Below are 13653 nucleotides of genomic sequence, written 5' to 3'. Positions count from 1 at the left end.
TGAGATGTGTTAGAGTTGAGGAAGCGGGTCACGGGGCCGGGGACACTATAGAGATCTTTTGTGTCATCACGCAGCCTGCTGAGTAGAACAATATGTGATTGCCACGTCATGCTCGTTCCCCCCCACTTGCCTTTAATCCAGAGTGGACTCTACCTCATTCAATTTTTCCTTGCTTTTTCTCTGCTAGACCTGGCATCATGAGGCTAAAGGTGAACTTTCTTTATCTGTAACCCAGTCAATTAGGAAGAATACTGGAAGCGTGTTGGTCCAGGGTTAAGGAACCAGTTTGGCCGGTGTGTTTTTTGCAAGGCCCTTGTTTCCAGTGAAAGAGCATTGACCTATAAGTTACACTAAGCCAGAAACTTTCAGCGTTCTCCATCTCTACCAGACTGGACCCTATCTGCATGGTTGCAAGCTGTCCTAAAAAATGGAATGGGAGAGGACGATTGGCCAGCCGGAGTGAGCCAAATACTTGTGCATTCAGGCACACATCTCCTCTTTCTTTTGGGCGCATGGTCTTTTTCTGCCATAAAAGTGAAGTTTCAAGCAGATTGGACTGTTTTGGAGGTGGAGCTTTCAGAGCCCGGATAGCTCAGTCGGTAGAGCATCAGACTTTTAATCTGAGGGTCCAGGGTTCAAGTCCCTGTTCGGGCGGTAGCTTTGTCCTTGTTGTTGAGCTGCGGATAAGGTAATCTTTATGCCCATCTGCCGGAGTGCTCACTGGCCTAGAGAGAGGAAATGTCCTAAGGGATGCAAAATTCCCCCTTTCAAGGCTCTGTGAATCTAGCCCAGAAATAAAGGTGGCTGCAGGTGTTTGCCTGAACAACTGATTCCCAACAAGCCTGGTCTACGCCAGCTTTCCTGGACTCCAGTTCAGGCTTGTTATCCACAAAGCTTTCAACGACGGGCCCAAAGCTTTCCACCTTGGCTTTTTTTTCCCCAACAGTGCAGCCGTCGGACCATATGCATTCAGTGGCCTTTGAGAACTGCTGTGGGAGAAAGCCATTTGACATTTGACATCTAGGCCCCAAAACTTGACATTCTCCTTAGTCCTTTCAAATGCAAACAATGCCAGCTTAGGCGTCTTCTCTGTCACATTAGCATGCCAAGTCCCAGAATGCTCAGCGGCCCACTGGATGACACTTTTGTGTCTCACCTCAATGTCAATACCTCCTCCAAGGATGGGCAGAAATTGGCAGACACTGATTTGGTTAGCTTTGCGCAGTGGCAGTATCATAGCCAATGAGGTCCACCTGAGGCGTGATTATTGCTAATTGAAAACTAATCCCAATACCCCGCTGTGATGACTTGAAATACAGTCAGCACTGGCAATTTTTGAGAGTCTCTCAGGAGACTGAGCAATATGTTTGAAACAGCAGAAAAGCAATGGCTTCTAAGATGCAGACTGAGATGTGTTAGAGTTGAGGAAGCGGGTCACGGGGCCGGGGACACTATAGAGATCTTTTGTGTCATCACGCAGCCTGCTGAGTAGAACAATATGTGATTGCCACGTCATGCTCGTTCCCCCCCACTTGCCTTTAATCCAGAGTGGACTCTACCTCATTCAATTTTTCCTTGCTTTTTCTCTGCTAGACCTGGCATCATGAGGCTAAAGGTGAACTTTCTTTATTTGTAACCCAGTCAATTAGGAAGAATACTGGAAGCGTGTTGGTCCAGGGTTAAGGAACCAGTTTGGCCGGTGTGTTTTTTGCAAGGCCCTTGTTTCCAGTGAAAGAGCATTGACCTATAAGTTACACTAAGCCAGAAACTTTCAGCGTTCTCCATCTCTACCAGACTGGACCCTATCTGCATGGTTGCAAGCTGTCCTAAAAAATGGAATGGGAGAGGACGATTGGCCAGCCGGAGTGAGCCAAATACTTGTGCATTCAGGCACACATCTCCTCTTTCTTTTGGGCGCATGGTCTTTTTCTGCCATAAAAGTGAAGTTTCAAGCAGATTGGACTGTTTTGGAGGTGGAGCTTTCAGAGCCCGGATAGCTCAGTCGGTAGAGCATCAGACTTTTAATCTGAGGTTCAAGTCCCTGTTCGGGCGGTAGCTTTGTCCTTGTTGTTGAGCTGCGGATAAGGTAATCTTTATGCCCATCTGCCGGAGTGCTCACAGGCCTAGAGAGAGGAAATGTCCTAAGGGATGCAAAATTCCCCCTTTCAAGGCTCTGTGAATCTAGCCCAGAAATAAAGGTGGCTGCAGGTGTTTGCCTGAACAACTGATTCCCAACAAGCCTGGTCTACGCCAGCTTTCCTGGACTCCAGTTCAGGCTTGTTATCCACAAAGCTTTCAACGACGGGCCCAAAGCTTTCCACCTTGGCTTTTTTTTCCCCAACAGTGCAGCCGTCGGACCATATGCATTCAGTGGCCTTTGAGAACTGCTGTGGGAGAAAGCCATTTGACATTTGACATCTAGGCCCCAAAACTTGACATTCTCCTTAGTCCTTTCAAATGCAAACAATGCCAGCTTAGGCGTCTTCTCTGTCACATTAGCATGCCAAGTCCCAGAATGCTCAGCGGCCCACTGGATGACACTTTTGTGTCTCACCTCAATGTCAATACCTCCTCCAAGGATGGGCAGAAATTGGCAGACACTGATTTAGTTAGCTTTGCGCAGTGGCAGTATCATAGCCAATGAGGTCCACCTGAGGCGTGATTATTGCTAATTGAAAACTAATCCCAATACCCCGCTGTGATGACTTGAAATACAGTCAGCACTGGCAATTTTTGAGAGTCTCTCAGGAGACTGAGCAATATGTTTGAAACAGCAGAAAAGCAATGCCTTCTAAGATGCAGACTGAGATGTGTTAGAGTTGAGGAAGCGGGTCATGGGGCCGGGGACACTATAGAGATCTTTTGTGTCATCACGCAGCCTGCTGAGTAGAACAATATGTGATTGCCACGTCATGCTCGTTCCCCCCCACTTGCCTTTAATCCAGAGTGGACTCTACCTCATTAAATTTTTCCTTGCTTTTTCTCTGCTAGACCTGGCATCATGAGGCTAAAGGTGAACTTTCTTTATTTGTAACCCAGTCAATTAGGAAGAATACTGGAAGCGTGTTGGTCCAGGGTTAAGGAACCAGTTTGGCCGGTGTGTTTTTTGCAAGGCCCTTGTTTTCAGTGAAAGAGCATTGACCTATAAGTTACACTAAGCCAGAAACTTTCAGCGTTCTCCATCTCTACCAGACTGGACCCTATCTGCATGGTTGCAAGCTGTCCTAAAAAATGGAATGGGAGAGGACGATTGGCCAGCCGGAGTGAGCCAAATACTTGTGCATTCAGGCACACATCTCCTCTTTCTTTTGGCCGAATGGTCTTTTTCTGCCATAAAAGTGAAGTTTCAAGCAGATTGGACTGTTTTGGAGGTTTCAGAGCCCGGATAGCTCAGTCGGTAGAGCATCAGACTTTTAATCTGAGGGTCCAAGGTTCAAGTCCCTGTTCGGGCGGTAGCTTTGTCCTTGTTGTTGAGCTGCGGATAAGGTAATCTTTATGCCCATCTGCCGGAGTGCTCACTGGCCTAGAGAGAGGAAATGTCCTAAGGGATGCAAAATTCCCCCTTTCAAGGCTCTGTGAATCTAGCCCAGAAATAAAGGTGGCTGCAGGTGTTTGCCTGAACAACTGATTCCCAACAAGCCTGGTCTACGCCAGCTTTCCTGGACTCCAGTTCAGGCTTGTTATCCACAAAGCTTTCAACGACGGGCCCAAAGCTTTCCACCTTGGCTTTTTTTTCCCCAACAGTGCAGCCGTCGGACCATATGCATTCAGTGGCCTTTGAGAACTGCTGTGGGAGAAAGCCATTTGACATCTAGTCCCCAAAACTTGACATTCTCCTTAGTCCTTTCAAATGCAAACAATGCCAGCTTAGGCGTCTTCTCTGTCACATTAGCATGCCAAGTCCCAGAATGCTCAGCGGCCCACTGGATGACACTTTTGTGTCTCACCTCAATGTCAATACCTCCTCCAAGGATGGGCAGAAATTGGCAGACACTGATTTGGTTAGCTTTGCGCAGTGGCAGTATCATAGCCAATGAGGTCCACCTGAGGCGTGATTATTGCTAATTGAAAACTAATCCCAATACCCCGCTGTGATGACTTGAAATACAGTCAGCACTGGCAATTTTTGAGAGTCTCTCAGGAGACTGAGCAATATGTTTGAAACAGCAGAAAAGCAATGCCTTCTAAGATGCAGACTGAGATGTGTTAGAGTTGAGGAAACGGGGCCGGGGACACTATAGAGATCTTTTGTGTCATCACGCAGCCTGCTGAGTAGAACAATATGTGATTGCCACGTCATGCTCGTTCCCCCCCACTTGCCTTTAATCCAGAGTGGACTCTACCTCATTAAATTTTTCCTTGCTTTTTCTCTGCTAGACCTGGCATCATGAGGCTAAAGGTGAACTTTCTTTATTTGTAACCCAGTCAATTAGGAAGAATACTGGAAGCGTGTTGGTCCAGGGTTAAGGAACCAGTTTGGCCGGTGTGTTTTTTGCAAGGCCCTTGTTTTCAGTGAAAGAGCATTGACCTATAAGTTACACTAAGCCAGAAACTTTCAGCGTTCTCCATCTCTACCAGACTGGACCCTATCTGCATGGTTGCAAGCTGTCCTAAAAAATGGAATGGGAGAGGACGATTGGCCAGCCGGAGTGAGCCAAATACTTGTGCATTCAGGCACACATCTCCTCTTTCTTTTGGCCGAATGGTCTTTTTCTGCCATAAAAGTGAAGTTTCAAGCAGATTGGACTGTTTTGGAGGTTTCAGAGCCCGGATAGCTCAGTCGGTAGAGCATCAGACTTTTAATCTGAGGGTCCAGGGTTCAAGTCCCTGTTCGGGCGGTAGCTTTGTCCTTGTTGTTGAGCTGCGGATAAGGTAATCTTTATGCCCATCTGCCGGAGTGCTCACAGGCCTAGAGAGAGGAAATGTCCTAAGGGATGCAAAATTCCCCCTTTCAAGGCTCTGTGAATCTAGCCCAGAAATAAAGGTGGCTGCAGGTGTTTGCCTGAACAACTGATTCCCAACAAGCCTGGTCTACGCCAGCTTTCCTGGACTCCAGTTCAGGCTTGTTATCCACAAAGCTTTCAACGACGGGCCCAAAGCTTTCCACCTTGGCTTTTTTTTCCCCAACAGTGCAGCCGTCGGACCATATGCATTCAGTGGCCTTTGAGAACTGCTGTGGGAGAAAGCCATTTGACATCTAGGCCCAAAACTTGACATTCTCCTTAGTCCTTTCAAATGCAAACAATGTCAGCTTAGGCGTCTTCTCTGTCACATTAGCATGCCAAGTCCCAGAATGCTCAGCGGCCCACTGGATGACACTTTTGTGTCTCACCTCAATGTCAATACCTCCTCCAAGGATGGGCAGAAATTGGCAGACACTGATTTGGTTAGCTTTGCGCAGTGGCAGTATCATAGCCAATGAGGTCCACCTGAGGCGTGATTATTGCTAATTGAAAACTAATCCCAATACCCCGCTGTGATGACTTGAAATACAGTCAGCACTGGCAATTTTTGAGAGTCTCTCAGGAGACTGAGCAATATGTTTGAAACAGCAGAAAAGCAATGGCTTCTAAGATGCAGACTGAGATGTGTTAGAGTTGAGGAAGCGGGTCACGGGGCCGGGGACACTATAGAGATCTTTTGTGTCATCACGCAGCCTGCTGAGTAGAACAATATGTGATTGCCACGTCATGCTCGTTCCCCCCCACTTGCCTTTAATCCAGAGTGGACTCTACCTCATTCAATTTTTCCTTGCTTTTTCTCTGCTAGACCTGGCATCATGAGGCTAAAGGTGAACTTTCTTTATCTGTAACCCAGTCAATTAGGAAGAATACTGGAAGCGTGTTGGTCCAGGGTTAAGGAACCAGTTTGGCCGGTGTGTTTTTTGCAAGGCCCTTGTTTCCAGTGAAAGAGCATTGACCTATAAGTTACACTAAGCCAGAAACTTTCAGCGTTCTCCATCTCTACCAGACTGGACCCTATCTGCATGGTTGCAAGCTGTCCTAAAAAATGGAATGGGAGAGGACGATTGGCCAGCCGGAGTGAGCCAAATACTTGTGCATTCAGGCACACATCTCCTCTTTCTTTTGGGCGCATGGTCTTTTTCTGCCATAAAAGTGAAGTTTCAAGCAGATTGGACTGTTTTGGAGGTGGAGTTTTCAGAGCCCGGATAGCTCAGTCGGTAGAGCATCAGACTTTTAATCTGAGGGTCCAGGGTTCAAGTCCCTGTTCGGGCGGTAGCTTTGTCCTTGTTGTTGAGCTGCGGATAAGGTAATCTTTATGCCCATCTGCCGGAGTGCTCACTGGCCTAGAGAGAGGAAATGTCCTAAGGGATGCAAAATTCCCCCTTTCAAGGCTCTGTGAATCTAGCCCAGAAATAAAGGTGGCTGCAGGTGTTTGCCTGAACAACTGATTCCCAACAAGCCTGGTCTACGCCAGCTTTCCTGGACTCCAGTTCAGGCTTGTTATCCACAAAGCTTTCAACGACGGGCCCAAAGCTTTCCACCTTGGCTTTTTTTTCCCCAACAGTGCAGCCGTCGGACCATATGCATTCAGTGGCCTTTGAGAACTGCTGTGGGAGAAAGCCATTTGACATTTGACATCTAGGCCCCAAAACTTGACATTCTCCTTAGTCCTTTCAAATGCAAACAATGCCAGCTTAGGCGTCTTCTCTGTCACATTAGCATGCCAAGTCCCAGAATGCTCAGCGGCCCACTGGATGACACTTTTGTGTCTCACCTCAATGTCAATACCTCCTCCAAGGATGGGCAGAAATTGGCAGACACTGATTTGGTTAGCTTTGCGCAGTGGCAGTATCATAGCCAATGAGGTCCACCTGAGGCGTGATTATTGCTAATTGAAAACTAATCCCAATACCCCGCTGTGATGACTTGAAATACAGTCAGCACTGGCAATTTTTGAGAGTCTCTCAGGAGACTGAGCAATATGTTTGAAACAGCAGAAAAGCAATGGCTTCTAAGATGCAGACTGAGATGTGTTAGAGTTGAGGAAGCGGGTCACGGGGCCGGGGACACTATAGAGATCTTTTGTGTCATCACGCAGCCTGCTGAGTAGAACAATATGTGATTGCCACGTCATGCTCGTTCCCCCCCACTTGCCTTTAATCCAGAGTGGACTCTACCTCATTCAATTTTTCCTTGCTTTTTCTCTGCTAGACCTGGCATCATGAGGCTAAAGGTGAACTTTCTTTATTTGTAACCCAGTCAATTAGGAAGAATACTGGAAGCGTGTTGGTCCAGGGTTAAGGAACCAGTTTGGCCGGTGTGTTTTTTGCAAGGCCCTTGTTTCCAGTGAAAGAGCATTGACCTATAAGTTACACTAAGCCAGAAACTTTCAGCGTTCTCCATCTCTACCAGACTGGACCCTATCTGCATGGTTGCAAGCTGTCCTAAAAAATGGAATGGGAGAGGACGATTGGCCAGCCGGAGTGAGCCAAATACTTGTGCATTCAGGCACACATCTCCTCTTTCTTTTGGGCGCATGGTCTTTTTCTGCCATAAAAGTGAAGTTTCAAGCAGATTGGACTGTTTTGGAGGTGGAGCTTTCAGAGCCCGGATAGCTCAGTCGGTAGAGCATCAGACTTTTAATCTGAGGTTCAAGTCCCTGTTCGGGCGGTAGCTTTGTCCTTGTTGTTGAGCTGCGGATAAGGTAATCTTTATGCCCATCTGCCGGAGTGCTCACTGGCCTAGAGAGAGGAAATGTCCTAAGGGATGCAAAATTCCCCCTTTCAAGGCTCTGTGAATCTAGCCCAGAAATAAAGGTGGCTGCAGGTGTTTGCCTGAACAACTGATTCCCAACAAGCCTGGTCTACGCCAGCTTTCCTGGACTCCAGTTCAGGCTTGTTATCCACAAAGCTTTCAACGACGGGCCCAAAGCTTTCCACCTTGGCTTTTTTTTCCCCAACAGTGCAGCCGTCGGACCATATGCATTCAGTGGCCTTTGAGAACTGCTGTGGGAGAAAGCCATTTGACATTTGACATCTAGGCCCCAAAACTTGACATTCTCCTTAGTCCTTTCAAATGCAAACAATGCCAGCTTAGGCGTCTTCTCTGTCACATTAGCATGCCAAGTCCCAGAATGCTCAGCGGCCCACTGGATGACACTTTTGTGTCTCACCTCAATGTCAATACCTCCTCCAAGGATGGGCAGAAATTGGCAGACACTGATTTGGTTAGCTTTGCGCAGTGGCAGTATCATAGCCAATGAGGTCCACCTGAGGCGTGATTATTGCTAATTGAAAACTAATCCCAATACCCCGCTGTGATGACTTGAAATACAGTCAGCACTGGCAATTTTTGAGAGTCTCTCAGGAGACTGAGCAATATGTTTGAAACAGCAGAAAAGCAATGGCTTCTAAGATGCAGACTGAGATGTGTTAGAGTTGAGGAAGCGGGTCACGGGGCCGGGGACACTATAGAGATCTTTTGTGTCATCACGCAGCCTGCTGAGTAGAACAATATGTGATTGCCACGTCATGCTCGTTCCCCCCCACTTGCCTTTAATCCAGAGTGGACTCTACCTCATTCAATTTTTCCTTGCTTTTTCTCTGCTAGACCTGGCATCATGAGGCTAAAGGTGAACTTTCTTTATTTGTAACCCAGTCAATTAGGAAGAATACTGGAAGCGTGTTGGTCCAGGGTTAAGGTACCAGTTTGGCCGGTGTGTTTTTTGCAAGGCCCTTGTTTCCAGTGAAAGAGCATTGACCTATAAGTTACACTAAGCCAGAAACTTTCAGCGTTCTCCATCTCTACCAGACTGGACCCTATCTGCATGGTTGCAAGCTGTCCTAAAAAATGGAATGGGAGAGGACGATTGGCCAGCCGGAGTGAGCCAAATACTTGTGCATTCAGGCACACATCTCCTCTTTCTTTTGGCCGAATGGTCTTTTTCTGCCATAAAAGTGAAGTTTCAAGCAGATTGGACTGTTTTGGAGGTTTCAGAGCCCGGATAGCTCAGTCGGTAGAGCATCAGACTTTTAATCTGAGGGTCCAGGGTTCAAGTCCCTGTTCGGGCGGTAGCTTTGTCCTTGTTGTTGAGCTGCGGATAAGGTAATCTTTATGCCCATCTGCCGGAGTGCTCAATGGCCTAGAGAGAGGAAATGTCCTAAGGGATGCAAAATTCCCCCTTTCAAGGCTCTGTGAATCTAGCCCAGAAATAAAGGTGGCTGCAGGTGTTTGCCTGAACAACTGATTCCCAACAAGCCTGGTCTACGCCAGCTTTCCTGGACTCCAGTTCAGGCTTGTTATCCACAAAGCTTTCAACGACGGGCCCAAAGCTTTCCACCTTGGCTTTTTTTTTTCCCCAACAGTGCAGCCGTCGGACCATATGCATTCAGTGGCCTTTGAGAACTGCTGTGGAAGAAAGCCATTTGACATTTGACATCTAGGCCCCAAAACTTGACATTCTCCTTAGTCCTTTCAAATGCAAACAATGCCAGCTTAGGCGTCTTCTCTGTCACATTAGCATGCCAAGTCCCAGAATGCTCAGCGGCCCACTGGATGACACTTTTGTGTCTCACCTCAATGTCAATACCTCGTCCAAGGATGGGCAGAAATTGGCAGACACTGATTTGGTTAGCTTTGCGCAGTGGCAGTATCATAGCCAATGAGGTCCACCTGAGGCGTGATTATTGCTAATTGAAAACTAATCCCAATACCCCGCTGTGATGACTTGAAATACAGTCAGCACTGGCAATTTTTGAGAGTCTCTCAGGAGACTGAGCAATATGTTTGAAACAGCAGAAAAGCAATGGCTTCTAAGATGCAGACTGAGATGTGTTAGAGTTGAGGAAGCGGGTCACGGGGCCGGAGACACTATAGAGATCTTTTGTGTCATCACGCAGCCTGCTGAGTAGAGCAATATGTGATTGCCACGTCATGCTCGTTCCCCCCCACTTGCCTTTAATCCAGAGTGGACTCTACCTCATTAAATTTTTCCTTGCTTTTTCTCTGCTAGACCTGGCATCATGAGGCTAAAGGTGAACTTTCTTTATTTGTAACCCAGTCAATTAGGAAGAATACTGGAAGCGTGTTGGTCCAGGGTTAAGGAACCAGTTTGGCCGTTGTGTTTTTTGCAAGGCCCTTGTTTCCAGTGAAAGAGCATTGACCTATAAGTTACACTAAGCCAGAAACTTTCAGCGTTCTCCATTTCTACCAGACTGGACCCTATCTGCATGGTTGCAAGCTGTCCTAAAAAATGGAATGGGAGAGGACGATTGGCAAGCCGGAGTGAGCCAAATACTTGTGCATTCAGGCACACATCTCCTCTTTCTTTTGGCCGAATGGTCTTTTTCTGCCATAAAAGTGAAGTTTCAAGCAGATTGGACTGTTTTGGAGGTTTCAGAGCCCGGATAGCTCAGTCGGTAGAGCATCAGACTTTTAATCTGAGGGTCCAGGGTTCAAGTCCCTGTTCGGGCGGTAGCTTTGTCCTTGTTGTTGAGTTGCGGATAAGGTTATCTTTATGCCCATCTGCCGGAGTGCTCACTGGCCTAGAGAGAGGAAATGTCCTAAGGGATGCAAAATTCCCCCTTTCAAGGCTCTGTGAATCTAGCCCAGAAATAAAGGTGGCTGCAGGTGTTTGCCTGAACAACTGATTCCCAACAAGCCTGGTCTATGCCAGCTTTCCTGGACTCCAGTTCAGGCTTGTTATCCACAAAGCTTTCAACGACGGGCCCAAAGCTTTCCACCTTGGCTTTTTTTTCCCCAACAGTGCAGCCGTCGGACCATATGCATTCAGTGGCCTTTGAGAACTGCTGTGGGAGAAAGCCATTTGACATCTAGGCCCCAAAACTTGACATTCTCCTTAGTCCTTTCAAATGCAAACAATGCCAGCTTAGGCGTCTTCTCTGTCACATTAGCATGCCAAGTCCCAGAATGCTCAGCGGCCCACTGGATGACACTTTTGTGTCTCACCTCAATGTCAATACCTCCTCCAAGGATGGGCAGAAATTGGCAGACACTGATTTGGTTAGCTTTGCGCAGTGGCAGTATCATAGCCAATGAGGTCCACCTGAGGCGTGATTATTGCTAATTGAAAACTAATCCCAATACCCCGCTGTGATGACTTGAAATACAGTCAGCACTGGCAATTTTTGAGAGTCTCTCAGGAGACTGAGCAATATGTTTGAAACAGCAGAAAAGCAATGGCTTCTAAGATGCAGACTGAGATGTGTTAGAGTTGAGGAAGCGGGTCACGGGGCCGGGGACACTATAGAGATCTTTTGTGTCATCACACAGCCTGCTGAGTAGAACAATATGTGATTGCCACGTCATGCTCGTTCCCCCCCACTTGCCTTTAATCCAGAGTGGACTCTACCTCATTAAATTTTTCCTTGCTTTTTCTCTGCTAGACCTGGCATCATGAGGCTAAAGGTGAACTTTCTTTATTTGTAACCCAGTCAATTAGGAAGAATACTGGAAGCGTGTTGGTCCAGGGTTAAGGAACCAGTTTGGCCGGTGTGTTTTTTGCAAGGCCCTTGTTTCCAGTGAAAGAGCATTGACCTATAAGTTACACTAAGCCAGAAACTTTCAGCGTTCTCCATCTCTACCAGACTGGACCCTATCTGCATGGTTGCAAGCTGTCCTAAAAAATGGAATGGGAGAGGACGATTGGCCAGCCGGAGTGAGCCAAATACTTGTGCATTCAGGCACACATCTCCTCTTTCTTTTGGCCGAATGGTCTTTTTCTGCCATAAAAGTGAAGTTTCAAGCAGATTGGACTGTTTTGGAGGTTGCAGAGCCCGGATAGCTCAGTCGGTAGAGCATCAGACTTTTAATCTGAGGGTCCAGGGTTCAAGTCCCTGTTCGGGCGGTAGCTTTGTCCTTGTTGTTGAGCTGCGGATAAGGTAATCTTTATGCCCATCTGCCGGAGTGCTCACTGGCCTAGAGAGAGGAAATGTCCTAAGGGATGCAAAATTCCCCCTTTCAAGGCTCTGTGAATCTAGCCCAGAAATAAAGGTGGCTGCAGGTGTTTGCCTGAACAACTGATTCCCAACAAGCCTGGTCTATGCCAGCTTTCCTGGACTCCAGTTCAGGCTTGTTATCCACAAAGCTTTCAACGACGGGCCCAAAGCTTTCCACCTTGGCTTTTTTTTCCCCAACAGTGCAGCCGTCGGACCATATGCATTCAGTGGCCTTTGAGAACTGCTGTGGGAGAAAGCCATTTGACATCTAGGCCCCAAAACTTGACATTCTCCTTAGTCCTTTCAAATGCAAACAATGCCAGCTTAGGCGTCTTCTCTGTCACATTAGCATGCCAAGTCCCAGAATGCTCAGCGGCCCACTGGATGACACTTTTGTGTCTCACCTCAATGTCAATACCTCCTCCAAGGATGGGCAGAAATTGGCAGACACTGATTTGGTTAGCTTTGCGCAGTGGCAGTATCATAGCCAATGAGGTCCACCTGAGGCGTGATTATTGCTAATTGAAAACTAATCCCAATACCCCGCTGTGATGACTTGAAATACAGTCAGCACTGGCAATTTTTGAGAGTCTCTCAGGAGACTGAGCAATATGTTTGAAACAGCAGAAAAGCAATGGCTTCTAAGATGCAGACTGAGATGTGTTAGAGTTGAGGAAACGGGGCCGGGGACACTATAGAGATCTTTTGTGTCATCACGCAGCCTGCTGAGTAGAACAATATGTGATTGCCACGTCATGCTCGTTCCCCCCCACTTGCCTTTAATCCAGAGTGGACTCTACCTCATTCAATTTTTCCTTGCTTTTTCTCTGCTAGACCTGGCATCATGAGGCTAAAGGTGAACTTTCTTTATTTGTAACCCAGTCAATTAGGAAGAATACTGGAAGCGTGTTGGTCCAGGGTTAAGGAACCAGTTTGGCCGGTGTGTTTTTTGCAAGGCCCTTGTTTTCAGTGAAAGAGCATTGACCTATAAGTTACACTAAGCCAGAAACTTTCAGCGTTCTCCATCTCTACCAGACTGGACCCTATCTGCATGGTTGCAAGCTGTCCTAAAAAATGGAATGGGAGAGGACGATTGGCCAGCCGGAGTGAGCCAAATACTTGTGCATTCAGGCACACATCTCCTCTTTCTTTTGGCCGAATGGTCTTTTTCTGCCATAAAAGTGAAGTTTCAAGCAGATTGGACTGTTTTGGAGGTTTCAGAGCCTGGATAGCTCAGTCGGTAGAGCATCAGACTTTTAATCTGAGGGTCCAGGGTTCAAGTCCCTGTTCGGGCGGTAGCTTTGTCCTTGTTGTTGAGCTGCGGATAAGGTAATCTTTATGCCCATCTGCCGGAGTGCTCACTGGCCTAGAGAGAGGAAATGTCCTAAGGGATGCAAAATTCCCCCTTTCAAGGCTCTGTGAATCTAGCCCAGAAATAAAGGTGGCTGCAGGTGTTTGCCTGAACAACTGATTCCCAACAAGCCTGGTCTACGCCAGCTTTCCTGGACTCCAGTTCAGGCTTGTTATCCACAAAGCTTTCAACGACGGGCCCAAAGCTTTCCACCTTGGCTTTTTTTTCCCCAACAGTGCAGCCGTCGGACCATATGCATTCAGTGGCCTTTGAGAACTGCTGTGGGAGAAAGCCATTTGACATCTAGGCCCAAAACTTGACATTCTCCTTAGTCCTTTCAAATGCAAACAATGCCAGCTTAGGCGTCTTCTCTGTCACATTA

The 13653-nt window shown here is 47.3% G+C and overlaps 17 non-coding genes across 17 annotated transcripts; all 17 read left to right on the top strand.

Moving 5' to 3' along the window:
• Positions 1–581: 581 nt before the first annotated feature.
• TRNAK-UUU (transfer RNA lysine (anticodon UUU)) lies at positions 582–654 on the top strand. Its single transcript has one exon. It is a non-coding gene; the product is annotated as a tRNA-Lys (tRNA).
• A 559-nt stretch (positions 655–1213) lies between these two features.
• LOC149446900 (U4 spliceosomal RNA) lies at positions 1214–1354 on the top strand. Its single transcript, XR_016305883.1, has one exon. It is a non-coding gene; the product is annotated as a U4 spliceosomal RNA (small nuclear RNA).
• A 1257-nt stretch (positions 1355–2611) lies between these two features.
• LOC149446899 (U4 spliceosomal RNA) lies at positions 2612–2752 on the top strand. The gene has a single exon (XR_016305882.1). It is a non-coding gene; the product is annotated as a U4 spliceosomal RNA (small nuclear RNA).
• Positions 2753–3379: 627 nt separating this feature from the next.
• Positions 3380–3452, top strand: TRNAK-UUU (transfer RNA lysine (anticodon UUU)). Its single transcript has one exon. It is a non-coding gene; the product is annotated as a tRNA-Lys (tRNA).
• Positions 3453–4004: 552 nt separating this feature from the next.
• On the top strand, positions 4005–4145 carry LOC149446897 (U4 spliceosomal RNA). The gene has a single exon (XR_016306209.1). It is a non-coding gene; the product is annotated as a U4 spliceosomal RNA (small nuclear RNA).
• Positions 4146–4765: 620 nt separating this feature from the next.
• TRNAK-UUU (transfer RNA lysine (anticodon UUU)) lies at positions 4766–4838 on the top strand. The gene has a single exon. It is a non-coding gene; the product is annotated as a tRNA-Lys (tRNA).
• A 551-nt stretch (positions 4839–5389) lies between these two features.
• On the top strand, positions 5390–5530 carry LOC149446895 (U4 spliceosomal RNA). Its single transcript, XR_016306208.1, has one exon. It is a non-coding gene; the product is annotated as a U4 spliceosomal RNA (small nuclear RNA).
• A 633-nt stretch (positions 5531–6163) lies between these two features.
• TRNAK-UUU (transfer RNA lysine (anticodon UUU)) lies at positions 6164–6236 on the top strand. Its single transcript has one exon. It is a non-coding gene; the product is annotated as a tRNA-Lys (tRNA).
• Positions 6237–6795: 559 nt separating this feature from the next.
• Positions 6796–6936, top strand: LOC149446893 (U4 spliceosomal RNA). Its single transcript, XR_016306207.1, has one exon. It is a non-coding gene; the product is annotated as a U4 spliceosomal RNA (small nuclear RNA).
• Positions 6937–8193: 1257 nt separating this feature from the next.
• LOC149446892 (U4 spliceosomal RNA) lies at positions 8194–8334 on the top strand. Its single transcript, XR_016306206.1, has one exon. It is a non-coding gene; the product is annotated as a U4 spliceosomal RNA (small nuclear RNA).
• A 627-nt stretch (positions 8335–8961) lies between these two features.
• TRNAK-UUU (transfer RNA lysine (anticodon UUU)) lies at positions 8962–9034 on the top strand. The gene has a single exon. It is a non-coding gene; the product is annotated as a tRNA-Lys (tRNA).
• Positions 9035–9595: 561 nt separating this feature from the next.
• LOC149446890 (U4 spliceosomal RNA) lies at positions 9596–9736 on the top strand. The gene has a single exon (XR_016306205.1). It is a non-coding gene; the product is annotated as a U4 spliceosomal RNA (small nuclear RNA).
• Positions 9737–10363: 627 nt separating this feature from the next.
• On the top strand, positions 10364–10436 carry TRNAK-UUU (transfer RNA lysine (anticodon UUU)). Its single transcript has one exon. It is a non-coding gene; the product is annotated as a tRNA-Lys (tRNA).
• A 552-nt stretch (positions 10437–10988) lies between these two features.
• On the top strand, positions 10989–11129 carry LOC149446888 (U4 spliceosomal RNA). The gene has a single exon (XR_016306203.1). It is a non-coding gene; the product is annotated as a U4 spliceosomal RNA (small nuclear RNA).
• Positions 11130–11756: 627 nt separating this feature from the next.
• On the top strand, positions 11757–11829 carry TRNAK-UUU (transfer RNA lysine (anticodon UUU)). Its single transcript has one exon. It is a non-coding gene; the product is annotated as a tRNA-Lys (tRNA).
• Positions 11830–12381: 552 nt separating this feature from the next.
• On the top strand, positions 12382–12522 carry LOC149446886 (U4 spliceosomal RNA). Its single transcript, XR_016306202.1, has one exon. It is a non-coding gene; the product is annotated as a U4 spliceosomal RNA (small nuclear RNA).
• Positions 12523–13142: 620 nt separating this feature from the next.
• On the top strand, positions 13143–13215 carry TRNAK-UUU (transfer RNA lysine (anticodon UUU)). Its single transcript has one exon. It is a non-coding gene; the product is annotated as a tRNA-Lys (tRNA).
• The last annotated feature ends 438 nt before the right edge of the window (positions 13216–13653 follow it).

This window comes from Staurois parvus, unplaced genomic scaffold (assembly GCF_062004578.1).
Source record: "Staurois parvus isolate SC_StPar_1 unplaced genomic scaffold, SC_StPar_1.0 ptg000689l, whole genome shotgun sequence".
NCBI lineage: Eukaryota > Metazoa > Chordata > Amphibia > Anura > Ranidae > Staurois > Staurois parvus.
The sequence above is the reverse complement of the archived record's forward strand: the minus strand, read 5'-3'. Positions and strand labels throughout refer to the sequence as shown.